General features: G+C 47.1%; 1 protein-coding gene across 11 annotated transcripts in view; it reads right to left on the bottom strand.

Annotated features, from left to right (window-relative positions):
• The window catches only part of PALM2AKAP2 (PALM2 and AKAP2 fusion), a 624,976-nt gene that overhangs the window by 34,886 nt on the left and 576,910 nt on the right, over positions 1 to 13,180 (bottom strand). The gene's annotated exons all lie outside the window — the stretch shown is intronic.

The raw sequence follows: 13,180 nt of genomic DNA, 5'->3' as shown, positions 1-13,180 counted from the left end.
AGAACCAAAGCCACTGACCACACAGTTTTGTTCTCAAAACAATGCTCCTTGGTTAAGGAGTGAAAAGCTAGTGGATGGTGGTCCCTCCCATCTAGTTCCTAAAATGCTTTGTATGTGACAGCTTCAATTTTGTGTTTAAATTAAAAAACTACATTTTCTTAATGTTTTTAAATGCATTATATTTTTCATCAGTTATCAATCTCATGTCACTTTATTTGGCATTAGTTAAGATTAATTTTCAAACTCTAGGATTTTTTTTTTCATACCAAAGGACTCTGGTTTGTCTCAGATAATTCAGCGGCAAGTTGTGAGCTTAATTTGAGTTCCCCTTAAGGATTTTACTAACACTTTTATCAGCTTTGTTTCAAGTCCCAGGTCTATAGGGTGCCGGTATTATTGACTTAACACAATGCAAAATTGCAATATGGTATAATTTTCCTTTACTTAAATTTAAACATTGTTAAAGGCTTAGAACATAATATTAAAATACCACCTTAGGTTGATTCTCAGGGGATTAATTTAAAAATCCTTTCAAGGAAAGTGAACAGTTATGGATTTGTTCATAATATCTAGAAAAATGTGGAAGTTCATGCTATGTGCTCTGCATTGCTGTCAGAATGTTGAAAAACATCCATGAACTGGAAGGTTACCCATGAACTGGGGGTTTCCTTCACTGTGTTTCCCACATTTCTCTTTAGACTTAAAATCAATCAAGCAATATAAATTCCTTCCTTATAAATAGGCAACAATAATGAATATTACTTCTTTGTCAGCACCTTCTGGTCTCAAAGGATCTTCCAGCCTTGATCTGGTCTTTGTCAAAGTCTGGTACTTAATATTTTAACTTCCGCTATCTTTATTTTGTTTTTACTTCATTTTTGACCATTGTTAGCTAGTGGCTCTTTTGCCTTTAGAATGAACTAAAGAGGCATGGCAAAAATGTTGCTACTGTCCTTTAAAAAATGTTAACTAAACTTTCTTTTGGTAAGGAGATTCAGTAACTTCAGTAACTTCTATGTCATTCAAGAATTACAGGAAATTTGAATGCCTAAAACTCACTGGCTGCCATTCAGTCTTCAAGAAAACCTAGGTCAAAATTAGCCTGCCCCATGGAAAGTTATTAATGGAATAAGCTGACCAACAAAAAGAGACACGGTATTGCTATGGTGAAGTCAGACTATTGAACCACTCCCCAACTCCCGACGTCATTTGGCCAATGATTCTCTGCTAATATTCTTCATGGGAATAATAGAGCTTTCCTTCTAACTCTTTTGGCTTTTTTTGTGGGGGGGGGTGGAATAGGAAAATAATAGGAAGCTGCTGAGATTGAAATATGGTTAAAAATCATTGCTCTACTGAAATGGAAAACACTTTACAATAGTTGACATAAGAGGAAAGAGGACAATGTAACGTTAAAAGAAGGCAAATAATTAATTCTATAGATCATTTAGTCATTGATTCATTCATTAAAAATGCAGGAGGCTTGTTCTGTAGGGCATGGTGCAATTAACAGCAACAATAAATTCCAGGAGACAACACCCTTTTTCTTAACAAAAACTGGATTTCCCGTACTTCCTAGGAAGCTGTAAGCCTATTTTGGGGTTTACTTAGTCTGGTCAGGTGAAGCGAAAAACTTGCCTATGTTAATGTCTTGTTGCTGATCACAGACATTGGAGTAACTGAGCCTGTCTCCACAGCATCCCAGAGAACACTTTGTCAGCATTGTCCCTTTCTCCTGGATGCTTCACAGTCCCAGTGTTGGACGATGGAGGAGCTGATGCCCTACGGCTTTTTTTTTTTAAGAACTGAAAAAACTGTATCAACTTTTTCCAAGGATACTTTCTGAACTAGCAACAACTGTCCTAATTCAAAAGTTTAAATATCTGAGAACAGCATTTGACGGTGCATTTTTGCAGTGTCAAGAAAACTAACTTTATCCTTGAGTCAGAAATGATGAGTTGTGTGTGCCATGTGTCAAATATTTTAAAAAGGCTAATTACAAGCAAAGTTTGGACTCCCAGTGTAATCTGAGGTGATTCCTTTCCAATACCTTAAAAAAAAAAATCTAGACACACTGGAGGGTATAAACAGGAAAGTGGCTCTCCTTCCTGTTAGTTACGTGGGGCCCCAGCTCCTTTCCACTAATTCAGAAAATTCTTACTGAGACTCGGTTCCATCCACCTCAGGAAGCAGCAGCTCTGAACCCTCATCAGGGTAGAAGTCCCTTACAGAGGTAAACAACTCTGCATTGCTGACTTACAGTCCTGCCTCAGAGTTCCTGAGTTTTTGTAAAGTTAGGGAACAATTATAACCAACGAGCAAATTCCTGAGTTCTGTCTCAGCAGGAAGAATTTACCTTCGTGCAGGATGACCTGATGTGATCAAAGCCGCTGTAACTATACCAGGCAAATGAAAGTGGGCTGGGATCCCCACCTTGTGAGGATCTGGCAAGAGTCTGCGTTTGACGTCATTAAATGATGTCATGTTTAAACCAACAAATACTTATTGCTCCCTTTGAAGATAAGAAAGACCAGAATTTTCTCCGTGTTTCAGATAAGGTAAGCTTGATTCCAGATTCAGACAAAATGCACATTCATTAAATGGATTTTTAAGTCTTTTCTGAAATAGACTAAGCCCCAATGCAAAAAGCAGGAAGATATGAAAGAACCAGCAAACTGGGTTTTCAAAGGTCAGAGAAAAACCAGGGTGCTAAGGGGCGGGTGGGAGATCCTTGGATGGCCCCAGCTAACCCTCCAGGTGGAGCCCTAACAATCTGGCACGTAATACCTGCCGGCCTCCTGGCTTCCCAGAATAGCTAACAGCTGGTCAGGATGTCTACCATTTACTTTAAAATACTCAAGCAGACACAATGTAATAAGATGGCTGTGTGTGTCTGAAATTAGTTTAAATTACATTCCAGGAGCAAGACAGCCATCCTAATCCGGAGTATATACTCCAAGTGTGTTCAGCCAGGATCTAATCAGAAATCCCACCTTCCACAGGTGCCTGCCTTCCTCCCGGAGTTTAGCTCTAACTCCCAAGGGCCCCTGAGGCTTTTGCTAATTGGCATAATTAAGGTGAGAATAAAAGTTTCAGAGAACTCAGAGAGACTTCCCAGGGTCCCCTGGCTAGTAAGTGGCACAGCCAGGACTTGAAGGCCAGTTCTTCCTAATTCTATCCCAGTATCTCAAAAGTTATTCTCAATGACTGGAAGCTTCCAGAACGACAAGGGAAGTCTTAAGAAGGTGGATGGATCTGAAGAGCATTTACTCGGCTTTTGGGCTGATGGTCTGCACACCTCAATCTCCAGAAGTCAAGCAAGATTCACAATTTGGCTTCAGAAGTCAAGGACCCCTTTCCCCTCCTTATTCAGAATGGACAAGAGACAGACTCCCTGGAGACGCAGTTTCAGTTCCTACCTTCTGCTCTACCTGCAGGACCCTCCAGCTAGAAATGGAGGTGCTGGCCTCTTGCTCATTCTGGGAATTTGGTCTCTGAAGGGGGGGTCCTCTTCTTCCTCCTGATGACACCCCAGAGGCAAAATACTAAATCTCACATCCCAGTCATGGCAATGGACAAGGCTGCAACTCCTCCCCAGCACCAGAGTCAGCAGCACAGGTGGGATTCTAGAAGCCTGTTTGATTTGCCCAGAAAACACATCAGGGCCCTGACGCCTGCCCGGCTTAGGTCATGGACGGCAGTGTGCTCTATCTTCCCAGGCTACCTGGGCCTGCAGCTAGGTGCATCAAGCATAGAAAGAACTTGAAGGAAATGCATTTTCCTTAGCAGGTCTGGCTGGGCCCAGGAAGACTCCAGAAAGGTGTCCTTCGCTACAAGGTCAAGCAAGAAGTAGAAGCTGCTGCTCACTTCACGTGTCTGCTGTTTGCCTCTTCCCTACCTCCCTACCCTGCTCTTGACAATGTCTGTGACCAACTTCCCAGTCTCCTAGCCTAAATGCACCGTGTGACCCAAATTATTCAAACATCAGGCGCCTGCTGCACGAGCAGGTTTCTCTGCTCTGAATAACCCAGATTACTTCCTACTAAAGCCACAATATTTAAATTAGAAATGTGTTCCCCTAGGTAATAGGTGACCTGACCCTTTAATCCAGTTATTTTTAAGTGCCACCAAAAATACAAACTCATTCTTGGCCTAGGAACAGGGGCACAGCTATGAAAGAAAACGTCCTTGTAGCTGTCAAACCAGAGGGCATCTCTGTTTTTCTTTCTTGTCCTCCCTCTCTTTCCTAAGTCGAGTTTTTAGGGCACAACTGCTGTGTTCCACAGGCCATGTATGGCTGTCTCTAGGGCACAACTGCTGCGTTCCACAGGCCACGCATGGCTGTCTCTAGGAAGGTTCGTGCGGGACTCTCTTTACTTTCTGGCTGAAGTTTCCATCATGAAGGCAGATGGGAGGAGAGGGTACAACCTGGCAGGGGGATGATGCTTAGACACCTGCAAGATGCCCGCACGGGTCTGCTGAATTTCACCAGCCTTGGAGGGACAGGGTAAAGCCACAGTCGGGAGGTCTGGGCGAGACGGACTCCTCACACCAAGGGAACCCGAGGAGTGTGGAAAGGGAGCACAGAGGCTGAAAAGGTCAAAGTGCATTCCTGCAAGGAGAGGCGTGTCCTGAGAACCTGTAGAGTGACAAGCCCTGTGCCGGGGCCCTGGGAGGTCCCTAGGACTCTGGGGTGGTCCCCACACTGCAGCAAGGAACTTACAGCCTTGGAAAGAGAGAAGACAGATTCACATAAAGATAGCACAGAGCACAGGCAGACAGACTGCTACAACAGTAACTGGAAAGAAATTTCCCACCCTGTTCAGGGTGGCAGATGGTGTAGGCTGAAAAGACTGTATGAAGGAGGCTGGGAGCACCAGCGTTCCTCAGCAGCTGGCCTGTGGCTCCCCCCCCCCCAACTACTAGAGAAGCCGCTGGGACTCTGAGTGGTCCCTCCACCCACCCCTGTGAAGGCACAGAGTGGGAATGTCTGAGGATGGCTTGCTTCCTTTGTTGGGCTTCGGGCCTCTGGGCCAGGAAGTGGAGGGGAGTGACCCCAGTGATAACCTGGGCCGCATTCCAGTCCCAGGCAGAATTTCCTTCCCACTCCCCAGCAGAGCTTCTTCCGGCCTGTGGAACCAAAGGCTGGTGTTGATCGTGGGAAGCCGGGAGGTGGGCCACTCCCCAAGGAGGCCAGAGACCCTTTCTGGCTGATGAGAAGCAGACCTAAAACCCCCAGCACTCTGGGGTAGTTAAAGCTAAAATTAGACCAGACGGGCTCAGGGATAATGACATGACCCTCAATAAAGGGGGATAACACTAACAGCATCTCTGGGGTTTCCTTCCTCCTGCCTTGAAGCCATTACCACTAAATGTGTCTCAGACGGTTCTAAAAAGAGCTTCCTGGGCTTCCCTGGTGGTGCAGTGGCTGGGAGTCCGCCTGCCAATGCAGGGGACACGGGTTCGTGCCCTGGTCTGGGAAGATCCCACATGCCACGGAGCAACTAAGCCCGTGTGCCACAACTACTGAGCCTGTGAGCCACAACTACTGAAGCCCACACACCTAGAGCCTGTGGTTCACAACAAGAGAAGCCACCGCAATGAGAAGCCCACGCACCACAGTGAAGAGTAGCCCCCGCTCGCCTCAACTAGAGAAAGCCCACGTGCAGCAATGAAGACCCAACACAGCCAAAAATAAAATAAATAAAATTTAAAAAAAGATTATTAAAAAAAAAAGTTTAAAAAGGCCTTCCTGTTCTTCTTACAGACCCAGCCCTTCTTTCTGAGAGCTTCTATGGTATTGGTCAACACAGCAATCACCCTCCTGCCATTCTCTCTGGCTTAGGCCTCAGGTACAGGCTTGCTGACGATGGGGTGAAAACACTTCTGGAAACCCCTTCCACTGGAAACAAGGCTGGCCTATGTCTTGACTCACTCACGATCCTGGTGAAGAAGTGGTCCCTTTGTAACATAAGGGAGTCTCCCCAGCACCACAGCCTGCCCTATTAATAGCATCCACTGAAAAGTCAGTGGCTCAGATGTGAGGCGTTGCACATGTGGAAACTGTTAAGGTGTGGTTTGATGAACACATTTACAGATTAGGCTCTCTCTGAAAGAAACTAAAGAGGGTGTGTGTGATGGAGGTGTGATGGGAGGAGGTGAGGAAGGAAGCTGATGCCTTTTCTGCAGCCACTGGTGAAAAGCTTGTTTCTTTCAGTCACTTGGAGATCCGTTCCCTACCAAAGGGACTGAGAACCCCTGGGAGATTTCAGGGTTTCCCCTAGATGAGGAGAGATGCCTCATTTCAGCTCCAAGAAAGGCAAGTTTCGCTTCTTCCTCGATGCAGTACACCCCATGCTCTATCAAGGAGTCCTAAGATGCTCTTCCCACCAAAGGCCCTTTTCACTGTGAAACTATTTTACAGGACAGTCCCCACCTCCAGAATAAACCAAGGTCAAGGCCACAGAGGGAACTCTGGCTCCCACAGCCTGAAATTTCTGGGGTAACTGATTCTGCTGAAAGCAAAAGCAAGCCTGGCTTCAGTTCTTTATAACTTAGCTGTGTCCTTCTCGGTTTTAAAATAGTTCGGGATCTTGGATTCATGCCCGGACAACCAGTAACGGCATAGAGCAAAAGCTGGGCTCCACCATGGACCCGGGGAAAATCCACTATGTGGAGGCAGAGCCAGGAGCAAAGAGAAGACCGTGCCAGAGGCTTCTGAGATTAACTCTTTGTCCACAGATGAGTCTGTACTTAGGAACAGAGCTGACGAGCTTCTCTTCCCATGGCCCTGGGTCCCACAGGAGACAGGCATACACGTTCCCCCAGAAACCCCAGGCCACTCTGTGAACGTGGCAAGTTCTACAACAAGGTCTTGTAGATTAACTACATACAAGGTGATAATAAGAAAACCCGTCATCAGAACAGCTACGTCACTTGGTTCTGCTGCGGAAAAGGACACAGACACACACAGACACACACACACACTCATGCACCACCTTCAAAGCATTATCTGGCAAAGATGATGTGTGCATCTTTGCATCTTTGCCTGCAGTGTATGTATGGTGGGGAGCTCCCGCTCTGCCCTTTAGCATGAAAGCTGGGAGTCTGACAAGATTAGCAAGAAGAGAAGCAAGTCTCCAGTCTGAGCCCAGCTGCCCACTCTCTCTCCAGCAGGAAAGGCGTCCACAGTGTAGCCCCGAAGTCCCCACTCTGAGTCCCTCCTCCACAAAGACTCTGGCCTCACAAGGGAACCCTCTCCTTCCAGATTAGAAAGCAAAGGACCGTAAGCTAGGTCAGCAGACTCGGCTTACCCTGTCCGGAGTGCCCACTTCACATGTCCCTGGTCAGAATCGCCTCTTTTTCCAGGCAGTATCCTGTGCCCCGGCTCAAGCTGGACAAATTCCTTCTGAGCCTCCTGCAGAAGACTGTGAAGTCACAGCTGACCCTCCTTCTTCTGCTCCCTCAAAGGCCATTCGCACAAAGAAGGACTTTAACCCCCTTCAAAGAGACCTGGCCCCTCCCTAGCTGGCCCGAGCCTGGAGGGCAGCAGCCGGTCAGCCAGAAGCAGCTCTCGTTCACGCCTGGCGCCCAGGGCTGCATGGGCAGGTGGGAGCTTAGTGGTGCTGAGATGAACCAGTTAGGGCTGCCTTCTTGAAAAGTCAGAGGTGGGCCTTGGGCAGGTAGGGAATTAATATCCTGGTGATGCTAAAGGCAGCAAGAAAAACCTGACGGACCCCAAAGATCCAGTTAAATGGACTTCATCCAGTTAAATGAACTTTTTAGGACAGCTTCTATATGTGTGTGTAAAATAATAAATGCTCACTGTAGAAAATTTGGAAAATAAAAGTTACTCATCCTCACTCCACACAGAGGAAAGCAGTTAATGGTTTACTGCATTCATGCAGTCTCCTTTTTGGAAACATGTAATTTAATAGAGTTGAGACCACACTATATGCAATTTGTAGCCAACTTTTTTTCACTTCACATTATCTCACAAGCACTTTTTATGTCCTTTGATGGTGGTGGTCAGATATATTTTAAATGGTTACCTTGTGTCCCACGCTGAAGTGGAACAGAATTTGAAGACAGGGATGAGTGCTCTAATTTCAAGGAATCTCTGGGGGAAGTGGTTTTTCCTCTCTCAGGGCTAACTAGTATCTTCTGCCACAAAGAAAACAGACCCACATGTGCCCTGGGGAGACATAAATGCCACAAATATATCCCTCACTCTTTCGCCATAGACTCAGACCCCCAGCACCACACACTAAGGCTCATGTTAATGAGCCTTAGTGTTAATGACTGGTTCCCAGAGCTGCTCCAAGGTGGACGAGCCTCCACCCACCTGATCCCCCGGAACTCTGGGTTGACCTGGAAAGTCTGGGGCATGATTTAGGATTTTGGCTGAATGGAAAGCCAATCAGAATTCCAGGGCCATGCAGAACTCATTTTCTTCAGTAAGATTTTAGAAAGGACAAAGAGAACTGAGATTCACAGTAAACTGAATAGAAAGAGGAGGACAAATGCCAACCGTGGTCCTGTGGGGCAATCTATTTGGGACCAGTTTGGGACCAGTTTATCCTGGTGAAGCAGGCGAGCAGCTCAAAGACGGTGGCAGCCCAGCATCACAGACCCCCTGTGACTCCCCCGGAAACACAAGTCTGGGAAGGAGTCATCAGAGTGGATGGAGCCCAGGCAGGCTCTTTTGAAAAGGAAGTTAAATGTATACTATACTTTACAACTATTTACAACATCCAAGAGGCATTTTTACTGAGCTGAAATTTATTTAGAAATATCCAGGAGTTTCTCAGTGACTGGGTGATACCAAGTCACCAGGGAGCGTTATGCTACGGAAACTCTTAAGTTACGCCACCCTTTGGAATAATCGGAATGTTCTGCTGTAGGGCCGAAGGCATTTCAAGATACTACTTAACGGTCTAAAGTAAAATGAGGAGGGGAAATCACACACCCAGGGTGGCATTGCTCTGCTCAGGTATGATAAAGCGAGCAGGGCCCTCCATGAAGAGGTACTTTCAAGCCAAGAGGCAAGAGTGGTACCCAGGACCTGCTACATAATCACACCTGCCCCTCTGCCCCCATGAGGAGGTATGTAAAAACTTGTTTTAAATCTGCGCTGTTCGCAAAAGAGGAAACTGTAGGTGCTCTTATTAGAGTACTATTATCTAAGCAATAGGCACACTTCTGACTGGAGTCTGAGGTGTCACGGTTTACTACACATACACGCACACACACACCTATACATACGTGCACATTGTTATGAGGTGAGTTGGGTCCCCCCCACCCCAACTTCATAAGTTGAAGTCCTAACACACAGTACCTCAAAAGGTGACCCTGTTTGGAGATAAGGTCTCTACAGAGGTCATCAAGTCAAGTGATGTCATTCAGGTGGGTCCTAATCCAATGTGACTAATGTCCTTATAAAAAGAAGAGATTTAGGGGGCTTCCCTGGTCGCGCAGTGGTTGAGAGTCCACCTGCCGATGCAGAGGACACGGGTTCGTGCCCCGGTCCGGGAAGATCCCACATGCCGCGGAGTGGCTGGGCCCATGGGTCACGGCCGCTGAGCCTGCGCGTCTGGGGCCTGTGCTCCACAACGGGAGAGGCCACAACAGTGAGAGGCCCGCGTACAGCAAAAAAAAAAAAAAAAAAAAAGAGGAAATTTAGATACAGAGGCGTACCTAAAAGGAACGTGAAAAGGCCAAGAGAGAAGTCAAGGGTCCATCAGCCAAGAAGAGGGGCTGGAACGTCCCTTCCTACGGCCCTCGGACGGAGCCAACTCCACCGACGACACCCTGGTTTGACACGTCTTGCTTCCAAACCGTGCGACAATAAATTTCTGTTGCTTAAGCCACCCAATTTGTGGGACACTGCCACGGCAGGCCTAGCAAACCAATACACACGCTCACACATACACACGGACACACATGTGCACACACACACATGCATACTCATCACTCCTATTCGTACACACATGCCCCCCTCCCTCTGGCTGCAAAAATATGATGGAATTAGGAAAAACGCTCTGTGGCAAAGTCACAGTGACTTGCTCCAGAACAGTGGTTTATCCTCAGAGGCAGAGGGAGAAATTCAACTGGTAAGCTAGACAGGGGCTGCAAAAGCACGAACTGAGCCACCCGCATTGGCTGGCGGTGGGGGGGGCTCCCTACGGGCAGGAGCAGAGCGGAATGCAGCAGCACCTATACGTCGAGGCTGCGCATCCATCCTCCTCCCTCCTGGCTCTGAGCTTGGGGTGGTTTTTTGGAGTTTACGAAAACAACTGTCTACTGCCAGTTTAATTCTCTGGCTGCTGTAGCCTGATCTGCTTTAGTTTCTGAGGGTGCCTTGCACTGGGAGAAAGGAAGTCATTTGGAAACTTGCTTGGCTGGGAAGCAAAGTGCAGTTTGTGAGGACCTAGCAGCTGGGGTGGGAAGGTCATCCATGCTACTATGATCATCCCTCAGTGAAGGTCCACTGCCCGCCTCCTGGGGGCCAGTCTGGGTCACACACCCTCAAATACCTTCTCTCTGTGCTCCCTTCACCAGCTGCAAGGTGGGGGTTCTCACCCATGCCACCGAGGGGTGGGCCCCAGCCTAAGGAGCCTCTTCAGGGTCACACAGCTGGTCAGGAACAGAGGTCTGGCTGGAAGCCAGGAATCCCACCCACAGGGCAGGGCTCTGCCCCTGGAAGGCATCCCGGTTAGTTCAGGACAGAGCAGATCCAGGAAGTATGCAAAGGATCAAAAGGGAAAAAATTTAAAAGCAAATGCCAGGCAGCAACAGACTGTCTGTGAAACCATGTGCCTGCTTCTCCATGACCCTGGGAAGGCCAGGCTTTTTTTTTCTGGGTCTTAGTTTTCTGGTCTGTAAAATAAGAGAGCCAAACTAGGTGAACCCCCCAAATGCACCTCCTTTCTGCTCCTGACCTCTGTCATTCTGTGATGTTAGCATGAACCTTGGGCAGAGGTGAAGTCTAGGGTAGTTCTGAGTCTGGTAACGACACAGGCAGAGTCGAGAAAAAGCCAGCCAGCAAATGGGGACAGCTGCTTCCTTTGAAACTGCTTGATGCTTTTGCCAAGAGAGATTTCAAGGGTTCCGGGAAGGAACTCCGCTCCGTCTTAGACATTCCCCTTGTCAGAACTTTATCTCTTTAGTTGAAGGAGTTTATTGTGCTAAATGGAGCCATCCCATTTATGTACCATTAGCGTGATAGAATGTTCCAAAATGGATCTGCTGAGATCACAAGGAACTAGATGCAAGCAGGCAAGGTGGAGGGACTGCCTTCAAAAATGGTCCTACCCAGGGCTTCCCTGGTGGCGCAGTGGTTAAGAGTCCGCCTGCCGATGCAGGGGACGCGGGTTTGTGCCCCGGTCCGGGAAGATCCCACATGCCGCGGAGCGGCTGGGCCCGTGAGCCATGGCTGCTGAGCCTGCGTGTCCGGAGCCTGTGCTCCGCAATGGGAGAGGCCACAACAGTGAGAGGCCCGCATACCGCAAAAAAAAAAAAAAAAATTTTTTTAAATGATAAAATAAAATAGGAGCTTGTTTACCTGAAAGAATCTCTAATTGGAGTGAAGTGTGGGAAACTAAGACATAACCAGCCCTTAATTTATTGAGGGAAAATGGATGAGAAGGGAAGAGAATAGTGACTTCCCTTAAAAGGCTGTAGGAAATCTAGACTCAGCAGCACCTCCCAGGTGCTCAGGACCCTGAAAGCCAAAGAGCAGGGATGGGAAGAACACATGAGGATGTTTGGACCACCCAGCTATGTCACACAGCACGATCGCATTTATTCCTGTAAGAAACATTATTCTACAGAAAAAGAAATTGTTCACCAACTTCCAAGCCCTTCCCTTCTCATTGCACCCTGCAGTCTCCCAGTGTACCCTCTGCCTCTGATACTGCTCAAAAAGAAGGCTTTAGAAGGGAGGAGGATCTGGAATCGTAATATATGGTATGCTTCATTCCAGAACCAGATGAAGCTGGTGGTGACCTTGTAAGGGAAAGGGTCTGATTGCCAATACAGGGCCCCGATGCAGAGCCTGACACGCACCCCATTTCCACTCTGAGTCTGTTGTGGGTCCTCCCATCAAGGATCATAGACTCAAAAGGTCCCTCTGCTTGCTACCTCAGACACTATACCCTTATCTTCCGCAGGAATATTGGTGCCATTATGGTGCTTCATGGACACAAAGCTTTAAGAAATGCACCGATCGCAATCTTGTCTAGAACAGTAAAAACCTGCAGGCAATGAAAATGTGCAGTCATAAAAATCAGCACCTGAAAACTGCAATTTGCTGAACTGATGGAATGCTATGCAACCTTTAGAGAGCATATTTTCAAAATTGCATGGCAACCTGGAATGATGCTATGTTAATATATTGTGTATACAGGGGTACAGAGTTCTGGTTAAGAATGGGCTTTGGGGGCTTCCCTGGTGGCGCAGTGGTTGAGAGTCCACCTGCCGATGCAGGGGACACGGGTTCGTGCCCTGGTCTGGGAAGATCCCACGTGCCGCGGAGCGGCTGGGCCCGTGAGCCATGGCCGCTGAGCCTGCGCGTCCGGAGCCTGTTGTGCTCCGCAATGGGAGAGGCCACGGCAGTGAGAGGCCCGCATACTGCAAAAAAAAAAAAGAATGGGCTTTGGTATCCAACACACCTGGACCTCTCCCTCTCTGTAAGAATGATATAAAACTACTACTGCCTTAAGGAGCTGACGTGAAGTACAATGACCAGTAGGGGGATTTGTCCTACAGTAAAAGGACTCAGTGAATGGTGGCTAAAATAGAAATAAACAGAATATATTTGTAACTCATATCACAAAGGTTAATAGTCATGATATGTATAGAACTCTTACAAACCAGCAGGAAAAAGACCAACAAACCAAACACAAAAATGGACAAAAGACATGGAAAACAGTTGACACACAAAAAATATATAAATTATTATTAGACATACAAAAAGATTCCCAATCCCACTCATATAAAAGAAAAGCAAAACTAAATTATGAGATAAGTTTTCCACCAAGAAAATTAGTTATCAGAATGGGAGGAAAGAGGTACCCTTATCCAACTCCATGAAGTTGCATGGCAATTAGGCATATGTATCCAACTTTAAAATATGCAATGTCTTTGACCCAGTAATTCTACTTCCAAGAATTTATTCTTG

The sequence above is a fragment of the Mesoplodon bidens genome, assembly GCF_964165515.1.
Source record: "Mesoplodon bidens genome assembly, chromosome: 6".
In the NCBI taxonomy this organism is placed as follows: domain Eukaryota; kingdom Metazoa; phylum Chordata; class Mammalia; order Artiodactyla; family Ziphiidae; genus Mesoplodon; species Mesoplodon bidens.
Note: the sequence above shows the minus strand (reverse complement) of the source record. Positions and strands in the feature narration are given on the sequence as shown.